This window comes from Arachis ipaensis, chromosome B9 (genome assembly GCF_059453495.1).
Source record: "Arachis ipaensis isolate K30076 ecotype BB chromosome B9, ASM5945349v1, whole genome shotgun sequence".
NCBI classification, from domain to species: domain Eukaryota; kingdom Viridiplantae; phylum Streptophyta; class Magnoliopsida; order Fabales; family Fabaceae; genus Arachis; species Arachis ipaensis.
The window spans coordinates 76,497,596-76,520,501 of NC_142444.1; the positions used below are offsets into that span (position 1 = coordinate 76,497,596).

The 22,906-nt window shown below is 40.1% G+C and overlaps 1 non-coding gene across 1 annotated transcript; it reads right to left on the reverse strand.

Annotated features, from left to right (window-relative positions):
• Nucleotides 1-537: 537 nt before the first annotated feature.
• LOC148545070 (small nucleolar RNA R71) lies at nt 538-641 on the reverse strand. The gene has a single exon (XR_015900890.1). It is a non-coding gene; the product is annotated as a small nucleolar RNA R71 (small nucleolar RNA).
• Between the last annotated feature and the right edge of the window lie 22,265 nt (nt 642-22,906).

A 22,906-nucleotide genomic window follows, 5' to 3' on the forward strand; every position in this document is an offset into this window, starting at 1 on the left:
GAGCAGGAACAAAGACAAAGGTATTCTTGTTGAAGCTGATCCTGAACCTGAAAGGACCTTGAAGAGGAAGCTAAGAGAAGCTAAGGCACAACTCTCTGGAGAGGACCTGATAGAAATTTTTGAAAAAGAAGAAGACATGGCAGCCAAAAATAACAACAATGCCAACAATGCAAGGAAGATGCTTGGTGACTTCACTGCACCCTCTTCTAACTTCTGTGGAAGGAGCATCTCAATTCCTACAATTGGAGCAAACAGCTTTGAGCTTAAGCCTCAATTAGTTTCTTTGATGCAGTATGCAAGTATCATGGACTTCCATTGGAAGATTCTCATCAGTTTCTACCTGAATTCTTGCAAATCTGTGACACTGTCAAGACCAATGGGGTTGACCCTGAGGTCTACAGACTTATGCTTTTCCCCTTTACAGTAAGAGACAGAGCTAGGACATTGTTGGACTCACAACCTAAAGAAAGCATGAACTCTTGGGAAAAGCTGGTCAATGCCTTCTTGGCAAAGTTCTTTCTACCTCAAAAAATGAGTAAGCTTAGAGTGGAAGTCCAAACCTTCAAACAGAAGGAAGGCGAATCCCTCTATGAAGCTTGGGAAAGATACAAGCAATTGATCAGAAGGTGTCCTTCTGGCATGCTTTCAGAATGGAGCATCATATGCATATTCTATGATGGTCTGTCTGAACTGTCCAAGATGTCATTGGACAACTCTACTGGTGGATCTCTTCATCTGAAGAAAACGCCTGAAGAAGCCCAGGAACTCATTGAAATGGTTGCAAATAACAAATTCATGTACACTTCTAAAAGAAATCCTGTGAACAATGGGATAACTCAGAAGAAATAAGTTCTTGAGATTGATACTCTGAATGCCATATTGGCTCAGAATAAAATATTGACTCAGCAAGTCAATATGATTTCTCAGAGTCTATCTGAAATGCAAGCTGCATCAGGCAGTACTAAGGAGGCTTCCTCTGAAGAAGAAGCTTATGATCCTGAGAATCCTGCAATGGCAGAGGTGAATTACATGGGAGAACCCTATGGAAACACCTATAATTCTTCATGGAGAAATCATCCAAATCTCTCATGGAAGGACCAACAGAAGCCTCAACAAGGCTTTAACAACAATAATGGTGGAAGAAATAGGTTTAGAAATAGCAAATCTTTTCCATCAGCTTCTCAGCAACAGACAAAGAATTTTGAGCAGAGTCTCTCTAGCTTAGCAGCCATAGTCTCTGATTTATCTAAAACCACACTAAGTTTCATGACTGAAATAAGGTCCTCCATTAGAAATTTGGAGGCGCGGGTGGGTCAGTTGAGTAAGAAAATTACTGAACTCCCCCATAGTGCTCTCCCAAGTAATACAGAAGAGAATCCCAAGAGAGAGTGCAAGGCCATAAAGACGTCCCACATGGCCAAATGCATAGAGGAGGGAAAGGCAGTGATTTCCACTGAGGAAGACCTCAATGGACGTCCCCTGGCCTCTAAGGAGTTCCCTAATGAGGAACCAAAGGAATCTGATGCTCATATAGAGACCATAGAGATTCCATTGAACCTACTTCTGCCATTCATGAGCTCTGATGAGTGTTCTTCCTCTGAAGAGGATAAAGATATTGCTGAAGAGCAAGTTGCTAAGTATCTTGGAGCAATCATGAAGCTGAATGCCAAGTTATTTGGTAATGAGACTTGGGAGAATGAACCTCCATTGCTCATCAATGAACTGAATACATTGGTTAGGCAGAAATTACCTCAGAAGAAACCGGACCCCGAAAATTTCTCAATACCTTGTACCATAGGCACCATGACCTTTGAGAAGGCTCTGTGTGACCTGAGGTCAAGTATAAACCTCATGCCCCTCTCTGTAATGGAGAAACTAGGGATCTTTGAGGTGCAAGCTGCAAGAATCTCACTAGAGATGGCAGACAATTCAAGGAAACAGGCTTATGTACTTGTAGAGGATGTCTTGGTGAAGGTTGAAGGCCTTTACATCCCTGCTAATTTCATAATCCTGGAAACTGGGAAGAATATAGATGAATCCATCATCCTTGGCAGACCCTTTCTAGCCACAGCAAAAGCTGTGGTTGATGTTGACAGAGGAGAGTTGGTCCTTCAAGTGAATGAGGACTACCTTATGTTTAAGGCTCAATGATCTCCCTCTGTAACCATGGAGAGGAAGCATGAAAAGCTTCTCTCAAAGTAGAGTCAAACAGAGCCTCCATATTCAAACTTTAAATTTTGGGAGGCCATCATCATGCTCTGAATATCTGTGAGACTCCATGAGAGCCTACTGTCAAGCTATTGACATTAAAGAAGCGCTTATTGGGAGGCAACCCAATTTTATTCAATTTTATCTATTTATTTTCCATTGTTATTTTATATTTTCTTTAGGTTGATGATCATGTGAAGTCACAAAAACAACTGAAAAAGCAAAAATAGAATGAAAAACAGCATTAAAAATAGCACACCCTGGAGGAAGAGCTTACTGGCATTTAAACACCAGTAAGGATAGCAGAATGGCGTTAAACGCCCAGTCTGGCACCATTCTGGGTGTTTAACGCCAGAAAAGGGCAACATGCTGGCATTTAATGCTAGAAAGGGAAGAAAAGCTGGCGTTAAACGCTAGAAATGGGCAGCAACCTGGCATTTAACGCCAGGATTGGCACTTCAAGGGGCGTTTACATGCCAGAATGGAGCAGAGATGAGAAATCCTTGACACCTCAGGATCTGTGGACCCCCCAAGATCTCCACTACCTCAACTCACTCTCTCTCTTCTTCACACTTACCAATAACACCCTTCCCCAAATACCCTTCACCAATCACCTCCCTCTCTCTTCCCCATCACCTCTTCACCAATCACCTCCTCACAATTCAGATTCAAAAACAACTTTCCCTCCTAAACCCAACCCCTAATACATGAATACCCCCTCTCTCTTAACCTATAAATACCCCTCCTCACCACCTTCATTTTCACACATCATACACACTTCTCTCCAACTTGGCCGAATCTACACCAACCCTCCATCTCCTCCATTACTTCTTCTTCTACTCTTTTCTTTCTTCTTTTGCTCGAGGACGAGCAGCCATTCTAAGTTTGGTGTGGGAAAAGCTAAAGCTTTTTGTTTTCCATAACCATTTATGGCACTTAAGGCCGGAGAAACCTCCAGAAAGAGGAAAGGGAAGGCAATTGCTTCCACCTTCGAGTCATAGGAGATGGAGAGATTCATCTCAATGGTCTATCAAGACCACTTCTATGAAGTTGTGGCCAAGAAGAAGGTCCCTTTCAAGCTCAAACAGAGTGAATATCTAGAGATCCGACATGAGATTCGAAGAAGAGGTTGGGAAATTCTCACCAACCCCATTCAACAAGTCAGGATCTTAATGCTTCAAGAGTTCTATGCTAATGCATGGGTCACCAAAAACCATGATCAAAGTGTAAATCCAAACCCAAAGAATTGCCTTACAATGGTTCGGGGGAAATACTTAGATTTCAGTCCGGAAAATGTAAGGTTGGCACTCAACTTGCCAATGATGTAAGCAGATGCACGCCCCTACACTAGAAGGGTCAACTTTGATCAAAGGTTGGACCAAATCCTCATGGACATATGTGTGGAAGGAGCTCAGTGAAAAAGAGACTCAAGAGGCAAGCCGGTTAAACTAAGAAGGCTTGACCTCAAGCCCGTGGCTAGGGGATGGTTGGAGTTCATCCAACGCTCAATCATTCCCACTAGCAACCAGTCTGAAGTTACTATAGACCGGGCTATTATGATCCATAGCATCATGAATGGAGAGGAAGTGGAAGTTCATGAGGTTATATCCCTAGAACTCTACAAGGTGGCGGACAAGTCCTCTACTTTGGCAAGGTTAGCCTTCCCTCATCTAATTTGTCATCTTTGCAATTCAGCTAGAATTGACATAGAGGAAGACATCCTCATTGATGAGGACAAGCCCATCACTAAGAAAAGGATGGAGCAAGCAAGAGAGCTCTCTTATGGACCTCAACAAGAGCATGAAGAAATTCCTCATCATGAAATCCCTGAGATGCCTCAAGGGATGCATTTTCCTCTACAAAATTATTGGGAGCAAATTAACACCTCCCTAGGAGAATTAAGTTCCAACATGGGACAACTAAGGGTAGAACACCAAGAGCATTCCATCCTCCTTCATGAAATTAGAGAAGACCAAAGAGCCATGAGGGAGGAGCAACAAAGGCAAGGAAGAGACATAGAGGAGCTCAAGCGTTCCATTGGATCTTCAAGAGGAAGAACTAGCTGCCATCACTAAGGTGGACCCGTTCTTTAATCTCCTTGCTCTTATTTTTCTATTTTTCAAAAATTATGCTTTATATTCTATCTATGTTTGTGTCTTTATTACATGATCATTAGTGTCTAGTGTCTATGCCTTAAAGCTATGAATGTCCTATGAATCCATCACCTTTCTTAAAAGAAAAATGTTTTTAATTGCAAAAGAAAAAGAAGTACATGAATTTCGAATTTTAAAATAGTTTAATTATTTTGATGTGGTGGCAATACTTTTTGTTTTCTGAATGAATGCTTGAACAGTGCATATTTTTGAATTTGTTGTTTATGAATGTTAAAATTGTTGGCTCTTGAAAGAATGATGGAAAAGGAAAAATGTTATTGATAATCTGAAAAATCATAAAATTGATTCTTGAAGCAAGAAAAAGCAGTGAAAAGCTTGCGAAAAAAATGGCAAAAAAAATAAAAGAAAAAGAAAAAAAAGAAAAAGCAAGCAGAAAAAGCCAATAGCCTTTTAAACCAAAAGGCAAGGGTAAAATAAAAAGGATCCAAGGCTTTGAGCATCAGTGGATAGGAGGGCCCAAAGGAATAAAAATTATGGCCTAAGCGGCTAAACCAAGTTGTCCCTAACCATATGCTTGTGGCGTGAAGGTGTCAGTGAAAAGCTTGAGACTGAGCGGTTAAAGTCGTGGTCCAAAGCAAAAGAGTGTGCTTAAGAGCTCTGGACACCTCTAATTGGGGACTCTAGCAAAGCTGAGTCACAATCTAAAAAGGTTCACCCAGTTATATGTCTGTGGCATTTATGTATCCGGTGGTAATACTGGAAAACAAAATGCTTAGGGTCACGGCCAAGACTCATAAAGTAACTGTGTTCAAGAATCAACATACTTAACTAGGAGAATCAATAACACTATCTGAATTCTGAGTTCCTATAGAAGCCAATCATTCTGAACATCAAAGGATAAAGTGAGATGCCAAAACTATTTAGAAGTAAAAAGCTAAGAGCCCCTCTCATCTAATTAAGACTGATCTTCATAGATGTTTTTGGAATTTTTTGAATATTCTCTTCTTTTTATCCTACTTTGTTTTTAGTTGCTTGGAGACAAGCAACAATTTAAGTTTGGTGTTGTGATGAGCGGATAATGTATACGCTTTTTGACATTGTTTTTAGGTAGTTTTAAGTATGTTTTAGTTACTTTTTATTATATTTTTATTAGTTTTTAAATAAAAATCACATTTCTGGATTTTACTATGAGTTTGTGTGTTTTTCTGTGATTTCAGGTATTTTCTGGCTGAAATTGAGGGACCTGAGCAAAAATCTGATTCAGAGGCTAAAAAAGGACTGCAGATGCTGTTGGATTCTGACCTCCCTATGTAACGACCCAATTTTTAATATGTCTAGATCATTCCAGAAACTGAGCGCTACCAATTTCTCTTCCTAATTATTATCTATTATTTATCATATGAGCCTGATTCGTTGTTAAAAACGTAGTTAATTTGCGGGGTATTTTTATTTTTGAAAACATTTGGATTAATAGACGGAATCATTCATAATCAATTCACAACTGATAACAGATAAAACGGTTATAAACAACCACACATAAATACATCACAAGCAGTCAACAACTTTCAGTGATCCAATTTTTATTTAAGTATAGACTTTTAGTTAGAACACCCCTAGATATAGCTAGATAATAACTATATACATATATATACATACAACATCCCAGGCCCTGACTTGTTCAAGAGGTTTCTAAGTTGTCACCTAGGCTAGCCTAGATTCTATACTCACCTAGTCCCTCTAAACTACTAAAGCGAGGGAAAGTACGTTCTAAGTCTTCACAACTCAAGTCAGGTGGAACGTCATCAAAAGATAGAACATCATCTGCTGCTCCTCTGTACGGTCAGACTTTTCCACAGGACGTCTCTCTGGTACCTCATGAAGTAGCCACACAACAGGAGTCTCGTACACGGGATTTAGGTTAAAGTGCGCATACGAACGGGGTGCAAACGTTGGCTGGTCTCACAGTATATACATATAAACAAAGAACGATATTCACCCTAGACTCAGAAGACTATCTAGAGCAGAATCCTCTTCTTGCGAATGGTCATCAGCGAACTATGGTAAGGTACTCTTACTTCCATCTGAAGGGGGAAGGGAGAGAGAAGGGGTAAGAACTGGGGAGTTCTTAGTAGGGCCGGGGTTATTAGTTGCGTTCATTTATTTGGGGTCGATTAGTAGACGAATAACATAATATAGCGAAGCAGTAAACAGAAGATAAAGATAGAAAGAGAAAGTAGAGACAACAGAAAGAAGAACACAAACAAAAAAAAAACAAGAAAATAAAACACAGAAATAGCATACAAGCAGACAAACATAAAGAAGTAGATCACACACAGAAAGGAATGCAACAGAGAATGATGCGCAGACAAGAATGATGCATGTCTAGCCCTAGCGCAGGCCATGAGCTCATGTGTCGGTTGGCTGCCCGCAATCCCGACATTTATCCGGTCACGAGTAATCCCAATTTCCCGGATACGATTTTCCGTTCCTAAATAAATGCGCATATAATAATAGCCGCTCATTTGAGACAGCCTCTGCTTACTGCAGGAAAATATATACATACTCTGCTCTGCTCTGGGGAAGCGGAAAATGGCTGTAGGTAACTTAGTTTCCCTACAGAGGCTCTGGGTTGCATTAAGCAACTAATATATATTGAATATAGCTCTGGGTTGCATCAAGCAACTAATATATATATAAATATAGCTCTGGGTTGCATCAAGCAACTAATATATATATAAATATAGCTCTGGGTTGCATCAAACAACTAATATATATATATAAATATAGCTCTGGGTTTCATCAAGCAACTAATATATATATAAATATCTCTTTATTATATTACTCTTCTCTTTATATCTCTTTACTCTGTTCTGGTTTCTCTTTTCTCTGCATCTCTTTATTCTGTTTTAATTACTCTGTTCTCTGTATCTCTTTACTCTGTTTTAATTACTCTGTTCTCTGTATCTCTTTTCTCTTCTCTGATTACTCTTTTCATCTGTATCTATATTACTCTTTTTTTCTTTATCTCTTTACTTTACTCTGGTTACTCTGTTTTCTGTATTTTTCTATTCTGCTCTGATTTCTCTGCTTAACGTATGTATTTAAAGCTTATGTAAATTTCGGTATGAATAGTTAGCCTGTCCCAAGTATAGGTTCATTAAGTCTATACTGAAACAGTTTAACTTTTCATATTATACCTAACCCTAGTCGCAACTCAAGTACTAACTAAGTTGCCCTAGTTCGTTCACTAGTCTCTGTCTATTTTTCTGTCATTAAAATTTTACAGACTTCTTCTTTGGTTTTTATCTTTTCTTTAACTTTTTATCTTTTATTTATCTTTGCCTCACTAACATGTTATTACCACTCCCTAAGTGTTTTATGAAGGTAATTATGAGATTCTGCACTTAAAGTTGTCTTTCTAAAACTTTTACAGAAAACTTCCTTTTTCGCATTATTTTATTATTTTTATTAAAATATTATTTTTAATTAAATATTATTATTTAATATTTTATTATTATTTATTATTTTATTATTAAATTTTCGAAAATTACCTTGCCTTTACCTTTTAACCTTTAAAATTAACTTTTTACCCCGGTAACTTTTAATATTTCTACTTTAACCACCCTAACTTTCAGAAATTATAAAATAACCCCTCAAACACCAAAATATTTACTTCCTTGCCCTTTCTAAGATCTAAAAGGTGTTTTTCAATGTTCTTCACCACACTCAAAGTGTTCTTCATGTTCTTCGTATATTCTTCAAATTCTTTCTCTGTTTTTACCCGTTTTTCAGTCTTTTCAGCAACTGATTTTTACTAAAATTCAAAATAAATTCCCAGCCACCAAAACCCCATCTTTTCTACATGATTTTAACACAAATTGAACCCCAATTTAGGGCCTAGGGTTTTGTTTTCCAGCAGCCACAAGAACACACATTCATAGCTTGAATTTCATCAAATTTCATCAAAATTTCACCAAATTTTCACCAAGAATCAATCATATATGCAACCAATTTTTAGCACAGCCAAATCATTCAACAATCACAAAACTCAAACACAAATATTCAAGATTAATTTCGTGACACCGTACCTTGATTTGCTGCTCCAAATCCGGTTACTCTTTGAAGTGTTCTTAAAGCACTTTTTCCTCCTAAAACACATCAAGAACAACTTTAAAACTCTAAACCATCAACTAAACAAACTTCAGCAGCATCTTAGGAAGGTTATCCAAGTCAAGCTAAGCAAGAGATCTAAGGAAGAACATCAAGAAAGCACTTGTTTAAGCATGTTTTCTTGAAAACCGAATTGAAGAGGGAGGGAGACAGCCATCTCACCTTATTTCCAGCCTTGATAAGTCACATGGTTATTTAGAGGAAGAAGAAAGGATCATTTTGGTGAAATCAGAGTTTTCATTTGAGTTTTAGTTCAGAAGAAATCAAGCTTTGAAGATTAAGTGTTCATGAAAGTTTCTCTCTTTTCTCTCTTGTTATTTTCGGCCAAAATGATGAAATGAAACAGCCTTGGAGGTCTTGGGGGTGTAAGGTGAGTTGTGATTGGTTGGCTTGGAGGTGGATTAAAATAATATTAAAATATCTCTGGTGTACAACTACTAAAACTAGATGTATCAAAACACTCGTAAAAACATCTCTAAAAATTATTTTCTGAGCTACTAGCATAAATGACACTAGTAACATATTTATTATGAGAATAAAACATGTATGATGAGGCCTTAGCATTGCTAAAGTCATCAGAGAGTGCTGGTGCTAAGCTGCACTAGTAAACCGTAAACCCGGTTAAACCGATTTTCTGTTTTTAACTAAAACAGACCAGGTAACCTTATAATATCATTCAAGCATTTTCTAATACTAATATAATGATAATATTATACTATTATCTCTCTCCTCTCATGAATCGAGTGCGGTTCGTCAAACAGAGACTATTTACGAAAATCAGAATCAAAACTGCCAACCGATACGGTTCAAAAACTAGGTTCTTCGCGATTGCATTATCGAGCTTGCCTCAGAAAAGGTTCTAGCTTAAGGATGACATAATGACAATGAGGATTGAGATACTTGTTGATATAGAAGAGGTGTTCCCTTTACTGATCTTCTGGCGAAATCCGTGCCTTCGGAAAAGATCTCGCATACTCAAAAATTAGGGTTGTTACACCCTGCACTCAAAATGGATTTTCTAGAGCTACAGAAGCCTAATTGGCGCGCTCTCAATTGCGTTGGAACGTAGACATCTTGGGCTTTCCAGCAATATATAATAGTTTATACTTTGCCCGAAATTTGATAACTCAAACTGGCGTTTAAATGCCAACTTTCTACTCTATTCTGGCGTTAAATGCCAGAACTGGCATAAAAGCTGGAGTTAAACGCCCAAACTGGCACCAAAGCCAGTGTTTAACTCCAAGAAAAATCTCTACAAGTGAAAGCTTCAATGCTCAACCCAAGCACACACCAAGTGGGCCCGGAAGTGGATTTCTACATTAATTACTTATTTCTGTAAACCCTAGGCTACTAGTTCATTATAAATAGCACCTTTCACTATTGTATTTTCATCTTCGGATCATCTTTGGAACACATTATGTAACTTTTACGTTCTGAGACCTCCATGGGAGGCTGGACACTCGGCCATGTCTACCCTATTTTCACTTATGTATTTTCAACAGTGAAGTTTTTACACCCCATAGATTAAGGTGTAGAACTCTGCTGTTCCTCATGAATTAATGCAAAGTACTACTGTTTTCTATTCAATTCAAGATTATTCTTATTCCAAGATATTCACTCGCACTACAACATGATGAATGTGATGAGCCGTTACACTCATCATCATTCTTACCTATGAACGCGTGCCTGACAACCACCTCCGTTCTATCTGCAATAGCTTGAGTTCATATCTCTTAGGTTTCTAATATAAGATTAGAACCTTCGTGGTATAGGCTAGAATTATTGGCGGCCATTCTTGAGATCCGGAAAGTCTAAACCTTGTCTACGGTATTCCGAGTAGGATCTGGGATGGGATGACTGTGACGAGCTTCAAACTCGCGAGTGTTGGGCATAGTGATAGACGCAAAAGGATCAATGGATCCTATTCCAACATGAGTGAGAACCGACAGATGATTAGCCGTGCGGTGACAGCGCATTTGGACCATTTTCACTGAGAGGACGGACGGTAGCCATTGACAACGGTGATCTCCCAACATACAGCTAGCCATGGAAGGGATTATGAATGATTGGATGAAGGCAATAGGAAAGCAGAGGTTCAGAAGGAACAAAGCATCTTCATACGCTTATCAGAAATCCCACCAATGAATTACATAAGTGCTTCTATCTTATTTTTTGTTTTAATTATATTTCAATTATCAAAATCCCATAACCATTTGAATCTGCCTGACTGAGATTTACAAGGATGACCATAGCTTGCTTCAAGCCGACAATCTCCGTGGGATCGACCCTTACTCACGTAAGGTATTACTTGGACGACCCAGTGCACTTGCTGGTCAGCTGCACGGAGTTGTGTGAAAAGTGTGCGATCACGATTCCATGTACCATCCGGCGGAGCGAGTAAATACTCAATATGATAGTTCCTCTCAACCATGGCGGGGAACACAAGTTCACAGAAGCGGTTGGAGAACTTTGAAGAATCCTTTTCCGGTTTTTTCTTCTCGTTTTCATCAATAGAAGCGGGTGCCTTCGCTTTCTTAGATAGCGGTTTAGCTTCTAATGAAGAGTGCACCTTAGAGTTTGACCTTTGGGGTGCCCTCTTTGCGGCCAGTTTCTTTGAAGCTTTCTCCTTGCCTTTCTTGGTGGCCATCTTGAAAAAGAAAGGGAAAAAAGAAAGTATTAAACCCAAAGAACCATCGTAACAAAAATTTTGCAAGCGAAAGATATTGCCCATAAGAAACATTGCAACAATGTAATCATAGAAACATGGGTCACAATACTTGGCATGGGTTGCAAGAGGGAATGAAACATGGAAGAAGAGAGAAGAAAAGAGAGGTGATGGAGAAGGAAGAAGAAAGAAATAAGAGAGAGAGGTCGAAGAGGGACAGAACAGGGCGCGCCAGTTTTAAAACTGGTTCGTGCAAACGGCACGCGTGCGCACGGTGCGCTGGCGCGTCGTTGAAGATGGAGCAAGGGACGCGTACGCGTCATTGGCGCGTACGTGTCATTGGCGCGTACGCGTGAGTACAGCTTTGCCCCTGGCACAGGATTGGCACAAGGTTGGCCTAAGTCTCGGGTAGTTTGCGACCGGCGCAGACGCGTCGGTATGGGCACAGGCCAGGCACAAGTGTGGCGTAACTCTTTGGTTTTTGTACCTGGGAATTCTTATAGCACCGTCGGCATGCGCGCGCACTGTGTGCTTGTGCGTCGATGGTCAAATTGCAAAGTGCGTGTGCGCGGCATGTGCACGAACGCGTGGGTGCCTAGCACGAAATAGGCACAAAGTGGGCATGAGTGTTGGGTTTTTGGCCCAAGAGTAACAAATACACCTCCCGCGCACGCGCACGCACAGGGCGCTTGTGCGCGGATTCCCTTTTTCCTTGCTTTTGGTTTTTTTTAACACAACATAGAGAAAAGCTATTCTAACACAATTTCGGTAGGTTTTTAAGCTAGTAGTCAAGAGAACACTTCACAAATTCATACACTTATTCAAAACATAGCATTTTCTTCACCTCAACCATTCATCCGTACCAAAATAAGGAAATCTATATGAACATCCTATCTATCTAGCAAGAACAATAAAACTAACAATCCTATGCAATCAACAACATCAAGAAATCACAAAATTCGCAAGAATCTAAAGCTAAAAACAAGATGGTATACACAAGAAAGATCTTACCACGGTGGGGTACATCCCACCAAGCACTTTTCTTTAATGTCCTTAAGTTGGACACTCAATCGCTTAAGCTTCTCCTCCTTTAGGTGCATCCATTAGCAGGAACACCTCTAGCTCTTTTGGGAGCTTGTAGCCATGGTACTTCTTCACTCTATGTCCATTCACCTTGAAAGTTGCTTCACTTTTGGGATCAAACAACTCTACCACTCCATAGGGCTTTATCTCCTTCACCTTGAAGGGTCCTTCCCATCTGGAACGGAGCTTGCCAGGCATGAATCTAAGCCTCGAGTTGTAGAGGAGAACCTCATCACCTTCTTGGAAATCCTTCTTCCGGATGTGATTATCATGAAAGGCTTTAGTCTTCTCCTTGTATATCCGGGCATTCTCATATGCCTCCATTCTCAAGCACTCGAGCTCCTCTAGTTGTAGTTTCCTGGCCACACCCGCATTGGTGAAATCCATGTTACACTGCTTTACCGCCCAATAGGCTCTATGCTCAATTTCCACTAGAAGGTGGCATGCCTTACCATAGACGATCCGGAAGGGACTCATCCCTAACGGAGTCTTGTAGGCCATCCTATACGCCCATAGTGAATCTTCTAACCGGAAGCTCGAATCCTTCCTTTGTGGATTGACCACTTTCTCCAAGATTCTCTTGATCTCCCGGTTGGACACTTCCGCTTGTCCATTGGTTTGCAAATGATAAGCAGTGGCAACCTTATGCAATACTCCATAGCATTTGAGCATTGTCTCTACTTTCCTGTTACAAAAGTGGGATCTTTGGTCACTCACGATTGCTCGTGGCAACCCATAACGGCATACAATATGATTTCTAATAAAAAAAACAACGGTATTGGCATCGTCAAGGCGGGTAGGTATTGCTTCTACCCATTTTGACACGTAGTCAATCGCTAACAGAATATATAGATACCCACTTGAGTTGGAAAACGGTCCCATAAAGTCAATGCCCCATACATCAAATATCTCACAGAACAACATAGGTTGCTGAGGTATCTCATCCCTTTGGGACGTGTTTCTCGACTTCTGACACTGATGGCAAGACACACAGAATCGCTTAGCATCCTTGAATAAGGTTGGCCACCAGAATCCACAATCTAACACCTTTTTAGCTGTCCTTTGTGGGCCAAAGTGGCCACCACATTCAGACGAATGGCAAGCTTCAAGAATGGGTTGAATTTCAGATTCCGGCACACATCTTCGAATTACTTGGTCCACGCCCCTCTTCCACAAGTGAGGGTCATCCCAAATGTAGTATTTGGAATCACTCCTCAACTTGACCCTTTGGTTCTTAGAAAAGTTGGGACGGAAGATTTTTGCAACCAAGTAGTTTGCCATTAGGGAAAACCAAGGAAAGCTATCCGACACAGCATGCAAACTATCCAATGGGAATGAGTCATTGATCGAAAATGGGTCAAATTTTAAATTTTCAAGGCGGCTTAAATGATCCGCAACCAATTTTTGAGACCCACTCCAGTCCCTAATCTCATTGTCGAATTCTTGCAAAAGCAAGATCCAACGTATGAGTCTAGGCTTTGACTCATTCTTTGTCAATAAGTACTTTAAAGCTGCATGATCCGTGTATACCACTATCTTGGACCCTAGCAAGTAAGATCGAAATTTATCTAAAGCATGAACAATAGCTAGGAATTCCTTTTCCGTAGTGGTATAGTTGGATTGTGCTGCATCCAGTGTTTTAGAAGAGTAAGCAATGACATAAGGGAGTTTATCATCGTGCTGTGCAAGCGCGGCACCTACGGCGTGGTTTGACGCATCGCACATTATCTCGAATGGCAACGTCTAATTGGGGCCTCGCACAACAGGTGCTGCGGTAAGAACTCTCCTTAGCTCTTCAAATGCTTTTACACATGCACTGTCAAACTCAAAATCCACGTCTTTTTGGATTAGGCATGATAATGGCAAAGCAATTTTGCTGAAATCTTTGATAAAGCGCCTGTAAAACCCTGCATGTCCCAAAAACGAGCGAACCTCCCTCACAGATGAGGGGTGAAGTAAAGTGGTGATAACATCTACCTTGGTCGGGTCTACAGAAATGCCTTCACTAGATACCACATGTCCTAACACTATACCTTGCCTTACCATAAAGTGACATTTCTCAAAATTCAAGACAAGGTTAGTATCAACATATCTAGGTAAGACCTTGGCCAAGTTCTCTAAGTAACAATCAAATGAAGTTCCATAAACACTGAAGTCATCCATAAAGACTTCCAGACAATTCTCCATTAGATCAAAAAAGACACTGGTCATACACCGCTGAAAAGTAGCAGGTGTATTACATAGTCTAAATGGCATCCTTTTGTAGGAAAAGGTGCCAAAAGGGCAAGTGAATGTGGTCTTTTCCTGATCTTTAGGAGCAATGTGAATCTAAAGTAACCAGTGAATCCATCAAGAAAGCAATAATGGGATTTACCCGCCAAACGGTCCAACATCTGATCAATAAAGGGCAAAGGGTAGTGGTCCTTTCTTGTAGCGTCGTTCAACCTTCTATAGTTGATGCACACTCGCCATGCATTTTGTACTCTCTTGGTGACCACTCCACCATCATCCTTCTTAACCGCAGTAATGCCCGATTTCTTGAGAACAACCTGGACCGGGCTCACCCATTTACTGTCAGAAATTGGGTATATGACACCCTTATCAAGTAACCTAGTGACCTCCTTCTTTACCACGTCAAGGATGGTCGGGTTGAGCCTCCTTTGCGGTTGCCTAACCGGCCTAGCTCCCTCTTGGAGAAATATACGATGCATGCACTTGCGAGGGTCAATCCCCACAATATCAGCTAGGCTCCAACCAATTGCCTTCTTGTACCTTTTTAGAACATCTAGGAGCTTTTCTTCTTCTTCACTCAAAAGCTCACTAGCAATAATGACCGAAAACTTTTGGTTGTCCTCTAAGAAAACATACTTCAAATGGGATGGAAGAGGCCTCAGTTCACTTTTTGCCTCAAGCTGCGGTTCCTTTTCATCAAGCTCATGGAGTTCATTCTCAACAACTTTCTCTTATTCATCCTCTTGGTCATCCGTCTCTTCAACAATATGGTAGCACAACTTGTTATGGGCTTCTTCTCGCACTTCCCCTACCACTTCATGAATTACATCACATCGGAGAACGGAATGCTCTTCAGGAGGATGCTTCATGGCTTCTTCCAAATTGAACTTGATAGTCTTGTCTCCAACCTCAAAGGAATATGTACCGGTGAAGACATCTAACTTGAATTTAGAGGTCTTGAGGAAGGGTCTACCAAGTAGAACGGAGGATGAGCTTCCATTTTCTGTTGGAGGCATTTCAAGGATGTAAAAGTCAACCGGAAAGACCAAGTCCTTGAATGCCATAAGTACATCTACTGCTATTCCCATCACAGTGATCACACTCTTATCGGCTAAGGCAAACTTTGCCGCTGACTTCTTTAATGGAGCTAAATTCAACCACACAAAAATGGATAGTGGCATGATGCTTACGTAAGCTCCTAGATCACACATACAGTCATGAAAAGTATGTCCACCAATACAACAAGACACCAAACAAGGTTCAGGGACACCATATTTCTTTGGAATAGGCTCCATCAAGGAAGAAATTGAACTACCTAAGGATATGTCTCCATCTCTCCTATCCTATCCTTGTGTGTGCACAAGTCTTTCAAAAATTTTGCATACTTCGGAATTTGTTGGATAGCATCAAGAAGTGGTATGGTTACCTCAACTTTCTTGAACACTTGAAGCATGTTTAAATCGAATTCCGGCATCTTCTTTGCTTTCTTCACCAAGAAAGGGAATGGGATAGGAATGGACTCATCCACTATAGCTTTCCTCTTAGGTTCCTTAAGGCTTACACCTTCTTCATCTTGCCTTTTGTCTACCTCCTCCTCTTCATATGGAACTTCAACAACCACTTCTTCCTCATGAATGTCTTCCATAACCCTAGGAGGTATCTCCTCTAATGTAGTCCCCGACCGTAGAGTGATGGCGTTGAGACTGGCCTTGGGGTTTGTGGGGTTGGGAAGGAAGGCTAGAAGAGCTTGAGGGTTGGTTGGTGTTGTTGGAGGACATGGCCATCTTTGAGATCATATCGGTGATATTGGCCAATTGAGCATTCATGGCCTCAAATTGAGTGTTATAGCCCTCGTCCCGTTTATCCACAGTGGCTCTAAACTCATCAACTTGATTGGTGGAAGACGAGGAGGATTGGTTGGATTGTTGTCTATGCTGTGGTGCTTAGTATTTGGTGTAGTTGTTTTGGTTTTGGTTGTGGTGATTTTGGTTAGCTTGGTGGTTGTTGTTGTTGTGATGGTATTGAGATGAAGATTGGTTGTTGTTGTAATGAGAAGAAGAGTTGTTCCATCTTTGGTTTTGATTGCTCCCTTGTGCATTATCCCTCCACCCTTGATTATGATTACTACCATGAGAGTAGTTATTTTGGCCTTGTGAAGGATAGGGCGGACGGTTGTTGCAATTCACATTGGCCACAACAAGAGCATGCTCCTCTTGAATTTGATGGCATTGATCGGTGTAATGCATGGTGCTAAAGCACAAACCACAAATTCTAGGAGGGCCTTCAAGTTGAGCAACTTGAGGTGGGGCTTGGATGGCTTGGATGGAGTAGTATTCCTTTTGATCTTTTTGTATTTGAGTGAGGATAGTGGTCATGTCCCCAAGTGCCTTGGTTAAGCATGCTTCGGAAGGGGATGGTTCTACCACACCCTTGAGAGGATTACTTCTCACCCTTACATGTTGTGTAGCCTCGGCAACATCATTTATCAATTTCCAAGCTTCTCCTTCCGTCTTGTTCTTTGAAAGGGAACTACCACTAGAAGCGGTGAGCAATCTTCTATCATCCGCACAAAGACCTCCGGTGAAGTAACTAATGAGCAAGTGAGTGTTCAATCCATGATGTGGACAAGAGTCCAATATCCTCTTGAACCGAGTCCAATACTCATACAAACTCTCTTGGTCCTTTTGCATTATACCCGAAATCTTCTTCCGGATGTAGTCGGTCTTCTCCGGTGGGAAGAATTTATCTAGAAACTCTCTTCTCAAGAAATCCCAATTAGTCACAATCTCATCCAGTTGTGAATAAAACCACATCTTTACTTGCCCTTCAAGAGAGAAAGGGAAGGCAAAAACCATAATAGCCAACTCATCAGCTCCATGCCTTCGAGCTGTAGAACAAGCAACTTGAAAATCTCTTAGATGTCGGATGGGGTCTTGACCCGGCAACCCATGATACTTAGGAAGTAGATTTATCAAGCTACTCTTCAACTCAAAGTTTGGATCAAGGTTAGGATACCTTCCTTGCAAAGGTTGGAGTATGATATCCGGAGCTCCTTTCTCATGCAAAGTAATCCGTCTTGGCTCTTCCATGTATGGTTCACCTGTAGGATGCAAAGATGTATTAGTAGTGCCAACAGAAGAATAGGAAGTAGCGGACTCCAAGTCACTCTCGGTACCGTCTAGTGATTCGGTATGTTCCTCAAGAGTGGCCGAAGAACTAGCCGTATAATCCAACTGCCGTCTAGCTTGCCGAGTGTGTAACAAAGTTCTTTCAATCTCAGGATCGAACTCGGCTAAACTAGAATTCGGTTGAGACCGAGTCATCAAACTTAGGAGTCATAGCACACATGCAAAAGAAATCTAAACTATAGCTAAGTATTGAAAGAAGGTAAACTATCTAAAATATTCACATATTCACATAACCAATATCAAGGCATATGTTGCAACCATTCCCCGGCAATGGCACCAAAAATTTGATGAGCCCCCGTGGACTATGTTGGTATAGAATTTCTCAATAAAATCCCGTTGCAAGTATAGCTCTTCCCAACAACAATTATCAAGTACCCACTAACAATTATCAACATACAAGTAATCAAGTATAGAATTAAATTGGAACTAACAAGTACCCACTAACAATTATCAACATACAATCACTCAAACAACACAAGTAATCATGGAAATCATCAATGCAACAATAACAAATCAAGATCTACAAGATTCATGAAATGGGTATAAAATGACAAACAACAAGAAAACATAAAACTAACACAAGATCTAAATAAACTTATACTAGAGAATTCAAATTAAACAATTAAAACTAGTAATTAACAAGCTCTAATTCAGAATTCAACAAGGGAAGATCAAATTAGAGCTAGATCTAGAGAGGAACAAAGGTTTCTCTCTCTAGAAGAACAAAGAACCAAAAACTAACTAAAATTATGTCTAAGTGTAAAATGATTGATCCCCCCCCCTTTCCCCCTAGCATCCTTGGGTCTTTTCCATGCAGAACCAGCTTGAAATTGGGCCTGATGACCCTCAGAAATTGCCAGGCACGATTTTCTTTAATGAGGTCACGTGAGCTTTCCGCGCGTGCGCGCCATGCATGCGTGTGCGCCGATTGCTTTTGTGATCCACACGTGCGCGCCATGTGCGCGTGCGCGTCAGTGGAAATTCTCTGATCCACGCGGATGTGTCCATCCTTACGTGCCGCTTCCAGCTATCTACATCCACGCGTGCGCGCCGGTGCTGAAGTTCCCAAAATCTACATCTTCATGTTCCTTCCTTTTGTGCATGCTTTCTTTCTCTCTTCTAGGCCATTCTTGTCCTATAAATCCTGAAATCACTCAACAAATACATCACGGCATTGAATGGCAATAAAAGAGGATCAAAATGTAGCAATTCTAAGGCAAAATAAGCATGTTTTTCATCCTGGAGCAATATTAGGAAGAGAACACAAAACAATGCATTTCTTGTGAATAAGTATGAGAAATATTGACAAAAACCCCCCAAATTCTACACAATATAAACCACAAAATTGGGGTTTATCAACTATCCGAAATGTGGTAAATGATTTCTGCCTCTAATAACCGGGTTACCTCTTTCTTTACAACCTCTAGAATGGTAGGATTCAAACGCCTTTGAGGTTGCCGAACGGGTCTAGCTCCTTCTTCTAAGAAGATTCGGTGCTCACACACTTGGGTGCTTATGCCCACTAGGTCCGCCAAGTTCCATCCTATAGCTCTTTTGTTCCTCCTCAAAACATTAAGCAACTTCTCTTCATGTTGAGGAGTGAGCTCCCTTGCAACAATTATCGGGAACTTGTGAGCTTCATCAAGATAGGCATATTTTAGATAGGGCGGTAGTGGTTTCAACTCTACATGTTGTTCTTAACTTGGAATTTGAACTTCTCATGGATCCGGAAAGGGTACGGTGTTCTCTTTACATCCGTGGGGGCTCCCCACACTTGATTCTTTGATCATACTCTTCTTATCAATATTTTCACAATGTACTTTGACCACAACATTGTCAATTAAGTCACACCAGAATATGGAGTGATTCTCCGGTGGGTGTCTCGTGGCTTCATCAAGAGTAAAGCTTACAACTCTTCCGTCAATCTCAAAAGAATAAGTTCCCAAATAGACATCCAATTTGAACCTAGAGGTCCTTAAAAATGGCCTCCCAAGTAGGATAGATGATGTCCTTTCGGATTCACTAGGCAGCATCTCAAGGTTATGAAAATCAATCGGAAATACTAAACCCTTTTATGTTTACCAACACATCTTCCGCAATACCCGTCACAGTTATTATGCTCTTATCCACCAAGACAAACCTAGCCGCCAACCGCTTCAACGGTGGGAGCTTCAATATATGATAAACAAAAAGAGGCATAATGCTAACGCATGCACCAAAATCACACATGCAATCAATGCATTGAACTCCATCTATGGTACAAGTGACTAAGCAACGGCCCGGATCACCACACTTTTCTGGTATTGCTCCCATTAAAGCCGAAATAGAACTCCTCAAGGGAATAGTTTCAAGCTCATGGATTCTATCTTTGTTCATACACAAATCCTTGAGAAACTTTGCATATTTAGGTACTTGATGGATAGCATCAAAGAGAGGGAGAGTTACCTCAACTTTCATGAACATCTCCACCATTTTGGGGTCAAGTTCTACACGCTTCTTGTTCTTTATTGCTGGTGTGGGAAATCAAGATTCATACTTTTCACATCTCCGCACAACTAACCAGCAAGTGCACTGGGTCGACCAAGTAATAAACCTTACGTGAGTAAGGGTCGATCCCACGGAGATTGTTGGCTTGAAGCAAGCTATGGTCATCTTGTAAATCTCAGTCAGGCGGATTCAATTGGTTATGAGGTTTTGATAATTGAAAGATAAATAGAACATAAAATAAGATAGAGATACTTATGTAATTCACTGGTGGAAATTTCAGATAAGTGTATGGAGATGCTTTGTTGCTTCTGAATCTCTACTTTCCTATTGCCTTCTTCCAACCATGCGTGCTCCCTTCCATGGCAAGCTGTAGGATCCTCTCAGTGAAAATGGTTGATGAGCGGATAATTTTTATGCTTTTTGGCACTATTTTTAGTATGTTTTCAATGTAATTTACTTAGTTTTTATTATATTTCTATTAGTTTTTAAATAAAAATCACAATTCTGGACTTTACTATGAGTTTGTGTGTTTTTCTATAATTTCAGGCATTTTCTGGCTGAAATTGAGGGAGCTGAGCAAAAATCTGATTTAGGCTGAGAAAGGACTGCTGATGTTCTTGGATTCTGACCTCCCTGCACTCGAAATGGATTTTTTGGAGCTACAGAACTCCAAATGGCACACTCTCAATTGTGTTGAAAAGTATACATCCAGGGCTTTCCAGAAATATATAATAGTCCATACTTTACTCAAGGATAGATGACGTAAACTGGCGTTCAACGCCAGTTCCATGTTGCAGTCTGGCGTCAAACGCCAGAAACAGGTTACAAATGAGAGTTGAACGCCAGAAACAGGTTATAACCTGGTGTTCAACTCCAGAAACAGCCTAGGCACGTGAGAAGCTTAAGTCTCAGCCCCAGCACACACCAAGTGGGCCCCAGAAGTGGATTTCTGCACCATCTATCATAGTTTAGTCATTTTCTGTAAACCTAGGTTACTAGTTTAGTATTTAAACAACTTTTAGAGGTCTATTTCGCACCTCATGACATTTTTAGATCTGAACTTTATACCTTTTGACGCATGAGTTTCTAAACTCCATTGTTGGGGGTGAGGAGCTCTACTGTGTTTCGATGAATTAATGCAACTATTTCTGTTTTCTATTCAAACACGCTTGTTCCTATCTAAGATGTTCATTCGCGCTTCAATATGATGGATGTGATGATCCGTGACACTCATCACCATCCTCAACCTATGAATATGTGCCTGACAACCACCTCTGTTCTACCTTCGATTGAATGAGTATCTCTTGGATTCCTTAATCAGAATCTTCGTGGTATAAGCTAGAATCCATTGGCAGCATTCTTGAGAATCCGGAAAGTCTAAACCTTGTCTGTGGTATTCCGAGTAGGATTCAGGGATTGAATGACTGTGACGAGCTTCAAACTCACAAGGGTTGGGCGTAGTGACAGACGCAAAAGGATCAATGGATCCTATTCCAGCATGAGTGAGAACCGACAGATGATTAGCCGTGCGGTGACAGCGCACCTGGACTATTTTCACTGAGAGGACGGATGGTAGCCATTGAGAACGGTGATCCACCAACACACAGCTTGCCATAGGAGGAACTTTGCGTGCGTGAAGAAGAAGACAGGGGGAAAGCAGAGATTCAAAAGACAAAGCATCTCCAAAACTCCAACATATTCTCCATTACTGCATAACAAGTATTTAATTCATGCTCTTTTATTTTTCGCAATACAAACTGATAATTATAATTGATATCCTGACTAAGAATTACAAGATAACCATCGATTGCTTCAAGCCAACAATCTCCGTGGGATTCGACCCTTACTCACGTAAGGTATTACTTGGACAACCCAGTGCACTTGCTGGTTAGTGGTACGAGTTGTGAAAAGTGTGATTTACAATTCGTGCACCAAGTTTTTGGCACCGTTGCTGGGGATTGTTCGAGTTTGAGTAACTGACGGTTCATCCTGTTGCTTAGATTAGGAAGATTTTGTCTTTTGGGTCAGAGTCTTTTATTATTGTTCTTGTTAAAATTTTAGAATCCTTATTTTCTTTTTCAAAAATTTTTCGAAACTTTATTTTTTATTTTATTTTATTTTATTTTTATTTCTACTAATAATTGAGTTTTTCTGTTTGAGTTTAGTTTTATATTTTAAGTTTGGTGTCAATTGCATGTTTTTATTTTCTTTTAAATTTTCGAAACTGTGTTCATTGTTCTTTCTTAATCTTCAAGTTGTTCTTGTTTATTTTCCTTGTTTGATCTTTGTTTTTTCTTGTTTTGAGATTTTTCTTGTTTTTCTTGTGCATTTTTGAATTATTAGTATCTAAAAAAAAATTTTTTATTTATTAAATACCTTGTTAAAACACTTTAAATTTATAGCCCAATTGGCTAGAGCGTGATGCTTATGTTCTTGGTAATTGGCTATCTTCTTTTTTAAAACTTTTTCAAAATTAATTTTTCTTAGAATAAATCTTGTGTCAAACTTCAAGTTTGGTGTTTTCTTGTTGATTTTTCTTTAATTTTCGAAAATTTTGTTTTGGTTTTCTAAAAATTTTAAGTTTGGTGTTCTATCTTCATATTCTTGTTGTTCTTGTGAGTCTTCAAAGTGTTCTTGAGTCTTCCTTGTATTTTGATCTTAAAATTTTTAAGTTTGGTGTTCATTGATGTTTTCCTCCAAAATTTTCGAAAATAAGGAGCATTAGATCTAAAAATTTTAAGTTTTGTGTCTTTTTATTG